Below are 17,633 nucleotides of genomic sequence, written 5' to 3' on the forward strand. Positions count from 1 at the left end.
ACATGTGGCCTCCCATTTATATGTAATGTTCAGAATAGGCAAACCCATAGATAGAAAGTAGATTCGTGGTACCAGGAAAACGGGTGGGGAAAGGTAAATGGGGAGTGATTGCTAATGGGTACAGGGATTCTTTGTGTGTGTGTGGGGGGGGTGATGAAAATATTCTGGAATTAGATAGTGGGTGATGGCTGCACAACTCTGCGAATATACTAAAAGCCAATGAATTGTATACATTAACGGTGAATCTTATGGTATGTGAGTTATATCTAAAGAATACAGATGTACATTTATAGATGCACACATTCACACAAATATGTACGCGGCCTAAGAATTGTCAAAGACGACCCTAAAATTAGATTTATGCAAAGCACGAATGATCTCCTTGTCGCTTCATCAGTGTCCTTTTGAATGAACTGTGACACACACAGTAGATAGCTTAGGATTACAATACACGTGCTGGCACCACCACATGCTGTCTACAGCACACACTAATCTGCATGGGAAAATGGATAAGTAGGTCACGGGCAGCAAAGAAAATGAACTACGTTTTCAGCACATACCTCAAAACTGAAGACAAAAAGCACTGCATGTCCACCCTTTACTTTTTACAACACTATTTTTCCAACTTTTCTATTGTATACTTTTATCTTAACTATCAATTGTTTACAGATAGTTTATTAGCAGTACCCTTTTCTCTGGCTTTCCCCAACCCCTTGCTGGTTTCCAAAGCCATTATACTACAGTAAACCAAGAGGGAGTCAGATCCAAGCAGAAAAAATATAAATCTCTAATAGGAATGTTTGTAGGGATTAAAGGCAGACATTTTTTATTTATAGATCCAACTGCCTCCATTCTTAACAGATAACTAACCCCATTTATTTCTTCATTATTTTCATTATATATAAAGGTTTAGAGCACGGCATTCCAAGGGCCATCCAACCTCACAAACCTGTCCCAATTATAACACTACAACTCACCGTCCCCACACCTATCACAGGAATTTACAGCCCAGTCTTTGTTCAGGCCCTTATCTTGGACTGGGATTTCCCTCCCAACACCTAGACAGCTAGGAAAATCCTAGTCATTCAAAGGCCTCACCTCATCCAAGAAGCTTGCCATGGCCACCCCCAGAAACCTAATCGTCCTCTTTTCTTTGCTCTCATCATCATTTCCACCTGATTACAGCTCTCACTCACTCGTGCTCCAACCATTGTCAGTTGTGTACACGTCTCTTCCTAATTACAAGGTCAACTCCCGAAGAGGGACACACCACACCTAATTCTATCCATTCATTTGTCTTTTTGGTTCTGCGAGGTATCAAATAAATGCAAAATTAAGAACAAAGAGTAAATAACTTTCTCCTTTATTCTATTCTTATTTTTCTATTGTACTTTCCGTGCTTACAATTCTTTGTTCAATCAGTTCTTCCCCCATTCTATTTTTGAAGTCTATTAAAATGTGTGGGAAGGGACAAAAAAACTGATTCTTTCTTGCAAGTCTAATGAAAACGCCACTTTTAAGTACTACTGGCTCCAACAGAGAGCTGGTGAACATTAAAAACGACAATATTCCTCTAATAAGCTGCTGAAGGGAGAGTAGGCTGGGTTTGTAAACTGCTCTGCTCAAAATTTCAGATTTGAAACACACATTCTGTAACCCCTTGACTAGTCCTTACTTCCAAACACTTAAATTGAATTTATCACTCTTGTTTTAAATTTAGGAACAGATTTTTTTTCTCAAAATCACACATTCCTTTTGCATTTACCCTGAATGTCCTAGTTTAGAGGCATACCACTTATTCTGAGGTTCAAAGAAACTAACCAAGGGACGAAACACGATAATCTCTGAATTATTTCTATTTTCGCTTAGAGCTGGATTCATTCCTTGAATCTTAGTATCAGTGTCTCTCACTTAACAGCCTAATTAGTTCCACTCTGTTTCCAGTCTTCTTGATTGTCTTGCTGAAATGCATGAGCAAGAAGCAAGTCAAGAAGTCACCAAGTCTAATGGGTGCTTTATCTCTACAGCAAGAGGTCAACACACACAACACACAACACACAACACACAACACACACACACACACACAAAGACTTAAGCAAAATACCATAGGAAGAGACCAACTTGAAGCCACAACTTTTTTTTTTAGAGGCACAACTTACCAGATGAAATAAATCATCTAGTCGACCACTGAACATTACCTCACAGAGATAGCAAGAGAAGGGAAAAACTGTAAATCAAACTACACTATCACAATGCAAGAGCAGAACACCCTATTTGAAGAACTCATTTCAAAACTTTAAGATTTTATTTATTTATTTTAGAGAGAGAGAGCATGAGTTGGGGGGGAGCCTAGGGGGAGGACGGAGGGGGAAAAAATCTCAAGCAGACGCTGTGCTGAGAGTGAAGCCTGATATGGGGCTCGATCTCACGACCCTGAGACCATGACCTGAGCAAAAACCAATCTTAACTGAATGAGCCACCCAAGGGACCCAATAAGTACTCTTTTTTGAAGATAAGTCACCTAATTAAACTTTTAAGAAATACATACTCACAATTTTGCTTAAAACACAAGGCACCTCTGTAGTTAGGTATACGAACTAATCATTAACAGTGGTGGAGAGAGTGGAAGGAAAAGAGAGGTTAAGGAACTAAGTCTTCCTAAACCATCTTGAAAATACAGAGCACCATGATCAGACAGAACCTTCTGCAATAATGGAAATATTCTACTCCCACACTATCTAGTACGGTGTCATTAAGCACACATGGCTTTGAGCACTTGAAATGTGACTGATCTGAGGAACTGAACTTTTAATTTTATTTAATTTTAATTAGTTTAAATTTAAATTGCTACATGAGTACTGGACAGTTTGGGTAGAGAGTGTGCTTAATTGGGGAGTCCATGAAGGAGCTGCAGGGGGAAAACACACCTCCTAGAATGACAGGTGAAACAAGGATGAATGTACAGATGCAAGTGTGTGCTTCAGCTTTTCTCCGGAAAGAGTACAAAGGGTTTCATCTGATTCTTAAAAGGATCTGTAATGATCAATACATGTCCACATCATTTGTGTGTGTACGTATACATTTTTTTAAGGTAAACTCTACCCCCAACATGAGGCTCAAACTCACAACTCCGAGATCGAGTCGCCTGCTCTACCGGACTGAGCCAGCCAGGCGCCCCTACATCATTTGTATATGATGTGTGATCCATTTGTGTTACTCATAATACCCTCCAGACTTTCATCTTTACTTGGCATCACTATTTCCCCATTCTCTCCCTCACCTGTGAGACTTTATTAATATTACATTTTGACCATGAACTGTGACAGGTCAGTGAACAGACTTACTCATGAGAAACTGCTAATCCTGGAAGTGAGGATAACATTTTATTCTGTTTAATGAGGTCCTTAAAAGAACACCCATAAATCTACCTATAAGACATTTACCTGCAAAAGACACTTAAACTGCTTAACAATAAAGAGGTTTTTTTTAGTTTAAGGTTGTTTAAGATACTTTAAGGTTGCACTGTGAGCGACACAATTCAAAGACAAAGAAATGGATAAAGGTCACAAGATAGGACTATTGGAAATTCCGGCTAGGTTTCAGGAAGAAGACTGCATTGTGAAAGAAATGAATTTAAATATGCATGTTAAAAAATGCATTAAAGCAGCAAAACACAAATTAAATATGATCTAAAATGATCTGCTGTGACTTAAGGGAACATTGATTCTGACTCAAGTCAGGTAAGAAACCAGGTGTCTTTAATTTGGAGCAGAAAAGGGTAACGTCTGGAGAACTTCCATAAAAACCCAGGGAGGAGTTAGTACACAAACACGACCCCTAAGGCATGAAGCCACAGCAAAGTAGAACTTCTTGGCTGTTAAGAAATTAAGTAAGAGGAGTGGGGATTTCCCAAGATGTACTGCAAGAGGACAGCTATTATGTCTAGCATCTAGGACTCAAGTGGATTAGAGGAGCCCATTCTGCAGGGAAGTTGCTACCAGGTCAAAATGAGAAGACACAGAAGAGCACTGCAGCTGGCTTACAGGAAAGTTCACTTCATCCCACTTCTCCATCAACGATGCCCAGTTTGCTCCAACCAAGGTACTGGAGCTGATTTTGCTTACAAAAAGCTTCCCAAGTCACCAGAGAGCTCCTAAAGGCCAATCCAGGGGCTTCTCCTCAGTCCTCATCTAAATGCCCTAAGGGACACAAAGCCCTAAAGCAAATAAAGAGAAAAATGCTTCTCTTAGGACTTCCGCTGTGTCTGCTTCCAGAAAACAGCTCCACAGTTGACCACCTGGTACAGTGAATTCTCTCAGATGTAGCCATTTGTCTGGATGTACATGACATAAAAACTCAAAGGGTACTCAAGGCATTTTTCTTAAACAAATAAAAGGAATGGAGGCCCAACTGGGAAAGGATCTTATGAAATATTGTATCTCTAGCTGGAGGCATCGGTGGGACCTCTAAGTGTGAGCCGGGACCCAGCCATCATTACTGTCTCTATTAGGTCTAAACAGCCTGGCAGTGACCTTGAAAATGCTTTCTATTTAATGGTCCTTAAAACTCCCCTTAGCTGGGGCACCTGGGTGGCTCAGTCGGTTAAGCATCTGCCTTCAGCTCAGGTCATGATCCCAGGGTTTGGGGATCGAGCCCCGCATCGGGCTCCCCGCTCAGTGGGAAGCCTGCTTCTCCCTCTCCCACTCCCCCTGCTTGTGTTCCCCCTCTCACTTTGTCTCTCTCTGTCAAATAAATAAAAATCTTTAAAAATATACATATAGGGGCGCCTGGGTGGCTCAGTCGTTAAGCGTCTGCCTTCAGCTCAGGTCAGGATCTCAGGGTCCTGGGATCGAGCCCTGCATCGGACTCCCTGCTCTGAGGGAAGCCTGCTTCTCCCTCTCCCACTCCCCCTGCTTGTGTTCCCTCTCTCGCTGTGTCTCTCTCTGTCAAATAAATAAAATCTTTAAATATAAAAATATACATATATACACACACAGACACACACACACACACACACACACAAACCCAGAAAGGACAAGAAGAGGGAACTGTAGATAAGAGACAGCAATGAAACTGAGATGGACAGCAAATGTCCTCGTCATGACAAACGGCAGAGATGAGGACCGCTAACCCGGGGAGAAGCAGCTAACAATGAGAAAGCTGATTCCCAGGGCAGACCTGAAGAGGCACACTGGCACTTCTTGACACTTCTTGAGACAGGCTGGCCAGGCTGAAAGCACAAGGGTTTCTCCTGAAAGGCCATAGACCCCATGACCATCCCCTCTGCACCTAGAGGCCCCTTTCGCCACCGGCAAATCTACTCCCTAAAGAAGTGTGTAGAGCAGAAAATGGGGATGAAACCCTACGGAAAACAAGGGAGAGAGGATCAAGGGTCAGTCTGCACAGGCAACAGAGGCAGGGCAGACTCTTCTAAATTTCTGAGGGAGCCACAGAGGTAGCAGACATCTGTAAGACACCATGCAAGCTGGCGCTCAAGGGAGTTCATGGTTTCAACATGAGATTGTACCACATTCCTTTCCATGACATTGTTATCTTCGCAAAGCTAGGTTTTCCAGGGCTGGTGTGATAAAAATCAAGTACTACACAAATGTTAATGAGGAACAGGATATGAGGGTAGCAGCTGTTTGCTCCAAAACAACTATTTATGAAATTTAAGATTAGAGGAACTCAGGGTGCCTGGGAGGCTCAGTCAGTTGTCTGCCTTCGGCTCTGGTCATGATCTCGGGATCCTGGGACAGAGCCCCACATTGGGCTCCCTGCTCAGTGGGGAGTCTGCTTCTCCCTCTTCCTCTGTGCGCACGCTCTCTCTCAAATAAATAAATAAATAAAATCTGAAAAAAAAAAAAATACTGGAACTCCTTCAGAGAATGTTCTGCATTCACCAACGTGTGGTCCTCAAGCAGTTCTTCTGTTGTTCTGTTCTGACTTCCAACTAAACCATGTATGTATTTTCAGGTATGTTTATCTAATCACTGCTCTGATTAAATACACAAGTGAGAAACTGCACCAACTAGAGCAGGTGCCTAGCTACACACCATAGCCAAGTGACTTCTAACTTTCTGAACCTGTTAAATCAAAACACTCCTCTGAGGGCACCTGGGTGGCTCAGTCGGTTAAGCTTCTGCCTTTGGCTCAGGTCATGATCCCAGGGTCCTGGGATCGAGTGCCGCGTGGGGCTCCCTGCTCAGCGAGGAGTCTGCTTCTCCCTCTCCCTCTGCTCCTCCCCCTGTTCTTGCTCGCTCGCTCTCTCTCTCAAAAAAAAAAAAAAAAACAACACCTTAATAAATAAACACTCCTCTAAGTGAGTTCTACATAGCAAGTTCTAGAAAAGAAATCTGTAAGGCTTTTTTCAGGCTTCTCTAACACTGGCAACGCAACCACTCATATGAAAAACTACCTTGGCCTCTGTACCCAAAAACCTAGTCCAATTCACAAGAACTTGGAATTAAAATAGTTCAGTTTAGGGGCGCCTGGGTGGCTCAGTCATTAAGCGTCTGCCTTCGGCTCAGGTCATGATCCCAGGGTCCTGGGATCGAGCCCCGCATCGGGCTCCCTGCTCAGTGGGGAGCCTGCTTCTCCCTCTCCCTCTGCCCCTGCCTGTGTTCCCTCTCTCGCTCTGTTTCTCTGTCAAATGAATAAAATCTTTAAAAAAATAAAATAAAATAAAAAATAAAATAGTTCAGTTTACATTGAACTAACAGTTCAGTTTGTTAGTTTACACTGCTCTGCTAGCCTTCACACTTGGATAATGAATGTGGCCACGGAATGAGTATATCCAGTTGCTCCATACTGTTTCTCCGTCCCCTTATCAAACAATAGCATAGATGTGTAAGGCATCAGACCTTGGACAGAAGTATGTCTGTCTGGACAGTCTGTGTCCAGATTTCCCACCATGAAGTGAGCTGGGTTCAGTGAGGGCAGAATGTAAAGCCTGACTGCCTGCTTCATTTCTGTATTTCTTTCAAAATACATACCCGTTTTCCCTACCCTGTGCTGATCCAGCGGTCAGCTTACTTTCATTCATTTACTTCTAGCTGTCCTCTCTGTGTTCATGATAAGCAACAGCATTCTAAACCCTGTATCCACCTTCGTCAAAAATTAACAAAAAGTAATGGAAGAATACAGAATGTGGAAATACGCAGAGCTCCACTTTCACAACATGTACAATATCAAGATTCACTCTGGAAAATAGAGATTTCTCCTCCAAGGTATCTAACAAGCCTAGACACCCCAGGCTCCCTGGCAAGCACAGGCCTAGGACTACCTCCAGCCTTACCTCCTCAACACAAGGAGAGGCCAGGCCTCCTCCACCTGCTTATACACCGGGGTCCCCCAGGCCTCCTCCCTCAGGTATCCAGAATGTGCCTCTGCATCACAGCTTTCCCAACTCTGTGAGGCATTTTATGAGTTCATCGCCGCCCCCCCCCCCCGCCCAATCCTTAATAAATGTTCTCTGTTGATGACCTACTTAGTCACAAGCCCTGTTTTCTGGTCCCTGGCTTTGACCAACAAATTTATTACCTAGCTAGCTTTCAAGTGAGACGCGTTTCTCAAACACACAGGCACACTTCTATCTGACTTATTCCCTCCTGCTGCTTAACCAGCATGTTGCCTGGAGCGTAACTACTTGGAAGCCAATAATATGATGTCTCTACTTGGTGTCATATACTCTCATAGAGATTGTAAGGTACAACCATCTCATTTTACAAAGAAAGAAATGTGGTGACCTAACTTGGCCAGAGCAGCAAGCCAACTATACATCGAGCAAGACTCCTCTGAGGCCAGTGCATGTTCTTCCTGCACCAATTCCTCTTGACCCTTCCCAGAATGAAACCCTTCGAATCAGGAAAGAACATATATATCCCTTTGCTAGATCCCATATGATAGCAATCATTTCTGGGTGTACAATTTAGCATCCCCTTTACCCCACAGGAGATAACTCCTGATAAGAGACAGAGAAATCTGTAAGTAACAAAGAACATGCTGTCCATCAGCGTAAGTCAAAAGCAAAGCTACCCACGAAAGAGCCATCCCAGCTGCATGAATAACACTTTCACAGTGATTCCTAAACAGATAGCCAAACCTTTCTGACTCCTCCTCTCAATCACTGACCCCCAAAGTTCGCCTAATAGTTACATCCACCACCACAATGAAGTAGTACATATACTGAAGGGCCTAGTCTTAGACAGGTATGGGGAAAATGGCTGCAAAACAACAGAAAGAAAAGAAAATGATACAAAAGTCATTTTTAAAAATTTCACCATTTATTTCTTGATTTCCACGGTAAAATGCATGCATAACTACTGCCTACTGAGGCTAAATGTAAGGAAAATTTTATGCTCAACAAGAATGGCTCCTTGTAAATATTGATTCTTGTAAATATTCAGATGTGGTCAACCTAAAAAGCTATCAGAAACACATCAGGGGCGCCTGGGTGGCTCAGTCATGATCTCAGGGTCCTGGGATTGAGCCCTGCATCGGACTCCTTGCTCAGCGGGGAGTCTGCTTCTCCCTCTCCCTGCCTCTCTGCCTACTCGTGATCTCTATCAAGTAAATAAATAAAATCTTAAAAAAACAAAACAAAACACATCAACTGTTCCCCATTTCACCTAAGTCCACCCATAGTAAACGCCCTTACAGGTACCTGTGTGTGGGTATAACAGCTATTTTGTTTCTTAATGACACCTAGCCCCTGACCTTGAGTAGCCCAGGCAATAATTTTGTTCCAGGACAGAGTCAGAATCTGATCTTACGATTATGATTAGACAGACTATAAGCTTCGCAGAGCTGGCAACTCCCTATTGCCCTTCATATCACCAGCACTTTCATATCAGTGCCTAACTGACTGCCCAGTGTTTATTGACAACTGGAATAATACAGAAACCAAACCCCTAAGTCTATTTCAACAGCTCTGAATGGCTCTCAAGTTCTTTTTGACACTTTTGCCTTAAAAAAAAAAAAAAAAGATTCTGGGGGCGCCTGGGTAGCTCAGTCAGTTGAGCATCTGACTCTTGGTTTCAGCTCAGGTCATGATCTCATGGTTGTGGGATCAAGCCCGGCGGCCGGCTCTGTGCTCAGCGCAGTCTGCTTGGGCTTCTCTCTCCCTCTCCCTCTGCCCTTCCCCTGCTTGCATGCTCTCTCTCTAAAATGAAAGAAAAAATCTTAAAAAAAAAAAAATAAATAAAAGATTCTGGGGGCACCTGGATGGCTCCAGTCAGTTGAGTGTCCGACTCTTGATTTCAGCTCAGGTCATAATCTCAGGGTCCTGGGATCGAGCCCTGCATGAGGCTCCCCCACTCAGTGGGGAATCTGCTTGAGGATTTTCTCTCCCTCTCCTTCCACCCCTTCCCTTGTTCACGTACATGCACACTCTCCAAAATAAATAATCTTTAAAAAAAAAAAAAGATTCTGTTATCAGAAATTATTTCCTCACTCCTTAGTCTTTCAAATGAATGAATATGCCTCTTGGTCAAGGGAAATCTCTTTAAGTTCTCAAACTTTCCCCACTGTTCTTTCTTAAAATGATTAAGAGGTATCCTAAATAGGAAAATGACATTGCATTTGAAGAACTACAGAAGCGCTGAAACGTGAGCCTCTGAGTTAGACTGCTATAAAGCAGGGTTTCTCAACCCTGGCACTAGTGACATTTTGGGCCAGACAACTCTTTGTTGTGGAGGGCTATGCTGTGCACCGTAGGATGCTGGGCAGCATCCACAGCCTCCACCCACTAGATGCCAGCCAGCAGCCCTCCCTCTCAGGTGAGAACCAAAATCACCTGCAGGCATTGTCAAATGTCCCCACGGTAAGAACTACCGCTCTAAACTTACAAAAGGGGGCACCTGGGTGGCTCCGTTGGTTAAGCGTCTGCCTTCGGCTCAGGTCATAATCTCGGGGCCCTTGGATGGTGACGCGCATCAGGCTCCCTGCTCAGCGGTGAGTCTGCTTCTCCCTCTCCCTCTATGATCGCTCTCACTCTCACTCCATCTCAAATAAATACATTTAAAAATCTTAAAAAGAAAAGAAAAGAAAGCAAAACTCACAAAGGCTTGCCCCGAATCCTGCCTCTGCCCTCTTCCCTACTTGTGACCTGGGAAACAGACCTAACCTTCCTATGTCCCCAGCAAATTCCTCACGAGTAAAATGGAGCTAATACCAGAGAACTGTTGTGAGAATCAAATGAAATGATGTACGAACAGGATTTATATGCACATAACATCCAGTGCCAGAGTGACTGCCCAAGAACTGGTAAGAAATGAGGGGAGGCTAAAAATTAACTTCTAGAACCAAAGGAACTTAGCTTCAGGCCTCCAGAGTACTGTAGTCTACACGGAAGGAGTGGTAAGGACAGGAAGAAACGAAAAGACACGAGAGGATGGAAAGGAGGAAGAGCACTAAGGTATTTCCCCAACCTCCAAGACAGTCAACAAGGCCAATGATGTTCTTAGTTTTCGTTGGTCTACTATATAACCTCACAAACGATAAACCAAAAACATCCCCAAATCAGAAAACTCTCCAAAATAAGTCACCAAACCAGAAACTTTTTAGTATAAGCAAGAGGAATTTAACTACAACGACTACACAAAAATACTGAAAGCACCCGGATCACACCATCGTCTTAGATTTGGGGATCTAAGTAAGATACTGAGAGTTATGGACAAGTAGTGCTTATAATTTCGACATAAGCTCCTGAAAGAGAAACTAAGCACAGCCTTCCTAAAAGGCTGGGGAAAAAAAAAACCGAAGAGTTCTGGGTTTCCTTCATCTCTCTAGTTTTGCTCCACGAACCAGTTTCTGAGATTACAGGCAGTTTAGGGATTTTCCAGTACAGTGGTATCAGAAAGACAAACATGTAAAAATTTTTCTTTAATTTTAAAAAAGCAATCAAATTCTACTGGTTTTATCAGGTTGCTGAAATCTTATAAAAAGACTGTGATGACATGACATTTTGGAAACCAGCAGAAAAGTCATTCCTCAAAAGAACCACGGTCACGGGATGTATCATCACTTAAAAAGAAAAACAACAACAAAAAGACAACTAACACCGCCACAGCTATTTGGTCAGCACTTTAAACTCTCACCTTGCCTCTTGACAAACTAAGTTGGAAGAAAGGAACACGATTCTGAAACCTTAGCCACAGTCTCACTCAGATAATGCCCCAAACTGCCGCCAGCCCCTAGAATTGGCTCCACACTCCAAACTCCTTAACCGAGTGGTCATTAACACGTTGGCAAACGTTCACCCGGGCAGCCTGACAGAGGTCGCCAAAATCAAACCCTGTGACCGCCTTTGCTTCCTCTCCGTTAATCATTCGGGGGTATGGTTTGGTCCGGGCGGGCTGGGGCGTGTGGATGTGTGTGTGTCCCCGAATGGTTGGGGGTAAAGGGTGTTGTACCTGTGTGTCCCCGACGGACTGCGTGTCTTTGTGTGCGTGTGTTTCCCGCGGGGTTGTGCCCCCCCCCCCGCCCCACTCCCCGAGAACGCACGTACGTGTCGCTCTCCCCCGGCGCTTGAGTCCGTGTGCGCCCCAGGTGTTTGCGGGTCTCTCTTTCCCCGGGTGTCTGCGTGTGTCTTCCAGATGTCTGGCGTCCCTCCATGTGTCCCCGCGTGTCTGGGTGTGTGTCCCTCTCCTCGGGTTATGTGGCTGTGGGAACTCGTCTTTTCTCCTGCGTCAGTCAGCAGGAGTCAGGAGGCAACAAGCCGTCCCCCGTCCCGAGACGGACGATTGCCCCGCGGCCCCGCGCAGCCCCCGCCCCGGCCGCCGCAGGGCCAGGCCGCACTCGGGGCCCACGAGCCCCCCCAGACCCTGACGCTGGCGCGCCCGGCCCCGAGGGGCGTCCGCGCTCCACTCACCTCGTGGCCACACAGAGGACGCCCGGGAGCTCGCGGCTGGCCGGTCCAGCTCCTCTCCGAGGAGAGTAGGTCGGGGCGCCGCGGGCAGGAGCGCGTAGCGCTGCGGGGGTCCAGCTCCAGCTACTCACGTCCAGCGCCCAGGGAACAACATGGCGGCGGGCCGGGGCGGGGCCCGCGGAGGCGGGGCCTCGAGGCCGCGGTACGGCCCGCCCTCACCTTCTCTCCCGGACGCCTGTCCTCTCGCTAGATCGCCGTTTTTCCCGGGGTCGGCTACTCCTCGTGTCCTCAGCTGCGTTCCGGCGAGAGGGAGCACGAAATAATAGTTATCTTTAAAAGTTCACCTAAAGTGGAAATAAACAGATCGCATCAGCACAATCACAGGTTTTTGTGATTTCCATAAGAAAACGAATATGCAAATGGTAGATGAAAAATGCAAACAGCTGTGATATTGTGGCATTAACAGGAATTTTTATAAAAGTAAATGGAAACCTTTTCCGTCATCTTGTTAAAATACCGCCTCTGTTATCTCTAAATATAAAGCAGTAGTGGAGAAAGACTACTGGAAAACCTCTTCTTAATTCCTCACTTCAATATATGGAGTTGAGCGCATGGTTCTTACGACACAGGTTCCTGGAGGGACTTTGACTGACCTCTCACTATATTTTGTGGGGTAGATTTAGTTTGTTTGTATTGCAAGAGGAGGACCTCACTTTTATGATTTGCTGGGCTCACAATCATTAAATAACCTCCGGCTCTTTAGGGAGTCATTTTCAGGTAAAGAATCTAATGTAGTCTTTTCATTCAGCACTAGAAAAAGTGTATTTTAGTAGAGTTTCTCACAAGTATTAAAGACAATTTTAGAATACTTATGACAATGAGGCCTGTAATAAAGACTGAGTTCTAGTTTGAGCTTAAATGAATTTTTCTTTTATAAAGAAATCTATTTTTTATCCATGTAGGGTATTTCCCCCCAAGGAAATATGAGTAAAGGTTTATAAAATATAAATCTATTGCAAATAGGGAGGGGAAAGATATTATCTTATTTTAAAATACAAAATAATTAAAACCACACAATAAAACATATAAGAACATTAGAATTAATTTTCCCAAAGAAGAACTATATAGTGTCATGTACGGTGAACTAAGCTGCAACAAGCAACCCACAGGATCACTAAGGAAAGGCTGCCTGAAAACTGTATATCATAATCATAGTCAGAGAGTGATGCACTTTATCTTCCGCAACTGCTAATACCAAGCAGCTATTAACAAGAGCTCCTACGGAATTATTGTATCTTGATTTAAAGTAAGCCTTGAGAAAAAAATAAAAATAAAAAAACAATAAATAATTAAAAAAAATTTTAAAGGGGCACCTGGGTGGCTCAGTCGGTTAAGCATCTGCCTTTGGCTCAGGTCATGATCCCGAGCAGGGAGCCTGCTTCTCCCTCTCCGTCTGCCCCTCCGCCTGACTCGTGTTCTTTCTCCCTGGCTCTGCTCTCTCTGTCAAATTAAAAAAAAAAAAAAAAAAATCTTAAAGTAAGCCTTGGGAAATCCAAGAGTTTTCCAAAAAAGGGTTCTAAGAAGGTCCTACAAGTGATTCTTAGGCTGTTCCAAAATGTAAGCGAGGCATATAAACATCTGAGTATAGATTATCGTCAGCACCTGAAAAAGAATAAGGAGTTACTTTTTCTGAAATAACTATTACTGAGACACTATACAACTGACACTTAAGAATATTCATATATTCAGGTATACATTCCTTTCTTTGCCTAACTGATTTGACAGTGCAAGAATAGAGTGGGTCAAAAAATTTTCCCTGAAGGGCAAGTTTGGGGGATTTTTGTTGTCGGATGTGTGTGGTTGGCAAGCTGACACAAGTTAGATGGTCTCTTGTCTCTCTTGCTCCATGATCTTGCTTACTGACGACAAACATTTAAAAATTGACCTCATTTGACTCACTTCATCTAATTAAGACTTTTGTCTTTATATTCTGTAAACATCCATTGCATCACTCATGGAGGAAAAAGAGGTCAAGGTTGCTAAGCATTAATGTTTTCTTTCATTAAATGACACCTACTTATTACTGTGAGCCCTGGGAGTTAATACCCCATTTCCAGCTGGAGTCTGAAAGATATCATCTCTGGTATCTCTGATGAAAAATTACAAATAAGTGGGCCCCAGACTCAGGTATCATAAATACTGATCTAGTTAAATTGATTATACTTTTCACATACAAGGAAAAACATAGAACTCAATGGTAGGCAACTTGACCATTAAATGACATATCTAAATAATCAGAAATTTGATAATTTCCCTAAATCATTGACCAAAATAAGAGATTTGTTCTCAATATTACATAGATGTACTCGCATAGCTGTACTGAGGGAGAAAAGCATAAAAAGTAATTCGAAATCCATTATATTTGGCTTTAAAGTCAGAGTGAAAATATGTAACAACATACAATAAGTGAAAAAGAACGTTATCAATAGTGTATGAAGGCAAAAAATCCCAGTTCGGTGGAGGAAACCTTTTTTTCTAAGATTTTATGTATTTGAGAGAGAGCAGGTGAGAGAGAGAGAGAGAGAGCGGGATCTGAGGGGGAGGGGCAGAGGAAGAGGGAGAAGCCGATTCCCTGCTGAGCAGGGAGCTTGATGCAGGACTCAATCCCAGGACCCTGGGATCATGACCTGAGCTGAAGGCAGACGCTTAACTGACTGAGCCACCCAGGCGCCCCAGAAACATTTCTTATATAAATAAATACTGAATAATTTTCAATATTGAATAAATAAATATTCAATAAATATAGAAATATTTCAATAAATATTAATATTTATCTATATTTATCTATAGTATATATTTATTCATTTATTTAATTCATATATTCCTTTATATATTCATATATTTATATAATATATACATTTTCAGTATTTCAAACAATGTCACACCCTTCCAGTTTGGCTAGAAACTAAATTCAGCATGTTTCCTACACTAATACTAACTTTTTATCCTGATCCTGAAGTCAGATAAAATTTCAATATGAGAAAATATCAGAAATCTGATTTCTTCACTCCTTAGCTTAAAAAGGAGTAGTGAATCAAAAAATGAATAGGAGCATCATCCTTAATCTATATATCGCCAGTAAGAAAATTTCAGGATTTGCGATCTTCAGGTTGATACAATCAAATGGAAAGTCTGACTTGCCACCATGATAGAACATATATTCTTTCATGGGTCCCATGAGCTCTGTACAGTGGCTGATGTTGAATGGCTACCTGGGAATCAAAAGCCACCGACACGCTTCCTCCACCAGCCTGCCCACTGTCAGAAGAGAGGGGGCATGGGAGTCAGAAGCCACTGCAACTGGCACTTCCCAAGTTTGCGGGTAACCACCACACCAGCCCAAACCCTTCCAATGCCTGTAGTATAGAAACACATCTACCCTCTTCCCTTGGGTGGTTTTAAGATTTTTCAGGAAATGAAAAGTCATTTCATGTTAGTATTTATTCAACAAATATATAGTGAGTGCCCACACTGTGCCAGGTACTGCGAATACAGTGGTAGACAAGATGCAGGAGAAATTCAAGGGGTGTCCCCAAGCACCCTCCCTGAATTTTTGCTCCCATCTACCAACTGTGTTTATATCATATGATCTTACCTTGGTGAATAAAATAGATTCAATCCCTTTCTCAGGACGGCCCAGAAGAGTGAGGGAGACATTCAGTAAGCAACTAAACACACAGTGCAGTTACCAATTGGATTAAGGGCCTTGAAGGAAATAAACAAGGTGCAGTCTGTGGGAGTACAGGGGGATGGTACCACAGTAGGCATGAATCAGGGGACTTATGCTGAGCCCTCAAGATGAGCAAGCAGCAGTGGGAAGAGCTGTGGAAGGGGCGGGGGGGGGCGGTACCAGTTGAGAAAAGAGCAGTTCACTAAGAACCTAGCACATAGTAGCACTCAAAAAAATTCTAAATAAAGATGCAAACTTTTAGAAAGATTTAGAAAATCTTCATAATTGATGGAAAAACCAAAATTATGATTGTTTCTTCAGCCATAACTAGCTCTAATGTATTCTCTTAAAAATATTAAGTGCATTTTGAAGAGTGATGCTCTTTCCCTACCACACTCTAAACATAGCTTAACTCAGGTAATTACAGATGGCAGAACGGAACAGGCATTACAATTCAGGAATGAAGTGAGGAATCTGATCCCTTTGCTGACTTCCTAATGAATGTGAGTCATAAACTGAACTTCACCTTTAGAGGCAGTAGAAGGAAAATTCCAGGCACACCATGGTTACATTATAGAAAAAGTATATTTGTGTGTGCGTGTGTGTGTGTGTTTGTGGGTGTTTCTGCATAAGAGTTTTTATTTAAAAAAGAATGGAGGGGCGCCTGGGTGGCTCAGTTGGTTAAGCAACTGCCTTCGGCTCAGGTCATGATCCTGGAGTCCCGGGATCGAGTCCCGCGTCGGGCTCCCTGCTCAGCAGGGAGTCTGCTTCTCCCTCTGACCCTCTTCCCTCTCGTGCTCTCTCTCTCTCATTCTCTCTCTCTCAAATAAATAAATAAAATCCTTAAAAAAATAAAATAAAAAAGAATGGAAAGCAGCAAGGAAAATCAAAATAGTTGAATTGTTAGGGCAGCAGGATTCTGGGGAATTTTTATTTAAAATTTGAATTCCATGTTATAGTATTTTTTTTGAGCAATAAGTAGAAATTTTTTAACAAAGGAATTTTAAGCACCCTACTTTCTATGGCATCCAAATGTCATCTTTGCCTTAGGCTATAGTAGTTAGGGAAGACAAAAATTCAGTTATCTTAGCCACTTTTTCCTTTAAACAGAAGCCCTCCGAAATCCACAGACACATCCAGAACTTCATATTGCTCTTAGAACTCAGGACAGGAATGTTAGTGCCCCTCTTCCCACCCCCCCAATGCCATATGTCTCAGTACCCAATGCCCACCAGCAGCTTTCTTGACCCTTTTGGTTTAAAACCTGAGACCACTATTGCCCTCACATCACCAACTTCTCATTCTCTCATCTCCTCTCCCCATGGCCATCCCAGTAGCCACAATAATCCAAGCTTGTGCGAGCTCCTGGCCATTGCTGTAGCCAGGCTCAGCCTAAACCCAATCTCTGACTGGATTAAAGTGATAGATCTCTCACCCTATCTGCCTAATAGAGGACAGAGGGAACCCTCAGTGGTGGAAGATATCATCTAGAGCATTTATGTTGCATTTACACACAATGTCCGGCATTCAACAAAAAATACTGACATGCAAAGAGGCAGCAAAAAGTGAATAATAATCAAGAGAAAAGAAGACAATATAATTTAATGTCTTGACAATGTGGGTGTATCTCAGGGATGCAAGGATAGTTTAACATTAACAGCTCAGGGGCACCTGGGTGGCTCGGTTAAGGGTCTGACTCTTGACTTCGGTGCAGATCCTGACCTCATGGCTGTGAGACTGAGCCCTGCTTCAGTTCTGTACTGGGTGTGGAGCCTGCTTAAGATTCTCTCTCTCCTCTCCCTCTGCCCCACCCCACCCCTGCTCGTGCATGCGTGTGCGCTCTCTCTCAAAACAAAAATATTAATAGCTTAAAGGGAAAAGAAAACATACAATCAACTCCATAGGTGAAGAAAAGAATGCATTCAACAAAATTCAACACCCGTTCGTGATGAATAATTTCAGCAAACCAGGAATAGAAGGGAAATTCCTTAACCTCACAAAGAGTATCTGCTAAAAACCCACACCAAATATCAT

At 43.1% G+C, this 17,633-nt stretch overlaps 1 protein-coding gene across 6 annotated transcripts in view; it reads right to left on the reverse strand.

Annotated features, from left to right (window-relative positions):
* Positions 1-17,633, reverse strand: part of RAB9A (RAB9A, member RAS oncogene family) — a 45,353-nt gene that overhangs the window by 10,185 nt on the left and 17,535 nt on the right. For 4 of the 6 annotated variants that reach the window (XM_028114979.1, XM_088028872.1, XM_088028874.1 and 1 more), the window contains exon 2: positions 11,873-12,213. The gene's annotated coding sequence lies outside the window, so the exon portion shown is untranslated. Of the gene's footprint in view, positions 1-9,848; positions 10,000-11,872; positions 12,214-17,633 lie in introns of those variants that run through there. The other 2 variants (XM_088028876.1, XM_088028875.1) reach the window with 1 other exon arrangement.

The sequence above is a fragment of the Eumetopias jubatus genome, unplaced genomic scaffold (assembly GCF_037043125.1).
Source record: "Eumetopias jubatus isolate StellerSeaLion01/CBP00866 unplaced genomic scaffold, mEumJub1_p1.0 scaffold_11, whole genome shotgun sequence".
Taxonomy (NCBI): Eukaryota; Metazoa; Chordata; class Mammalia; order Carnivora; family Otariidae; genus Eumetopias; species Eumetopias jubatus.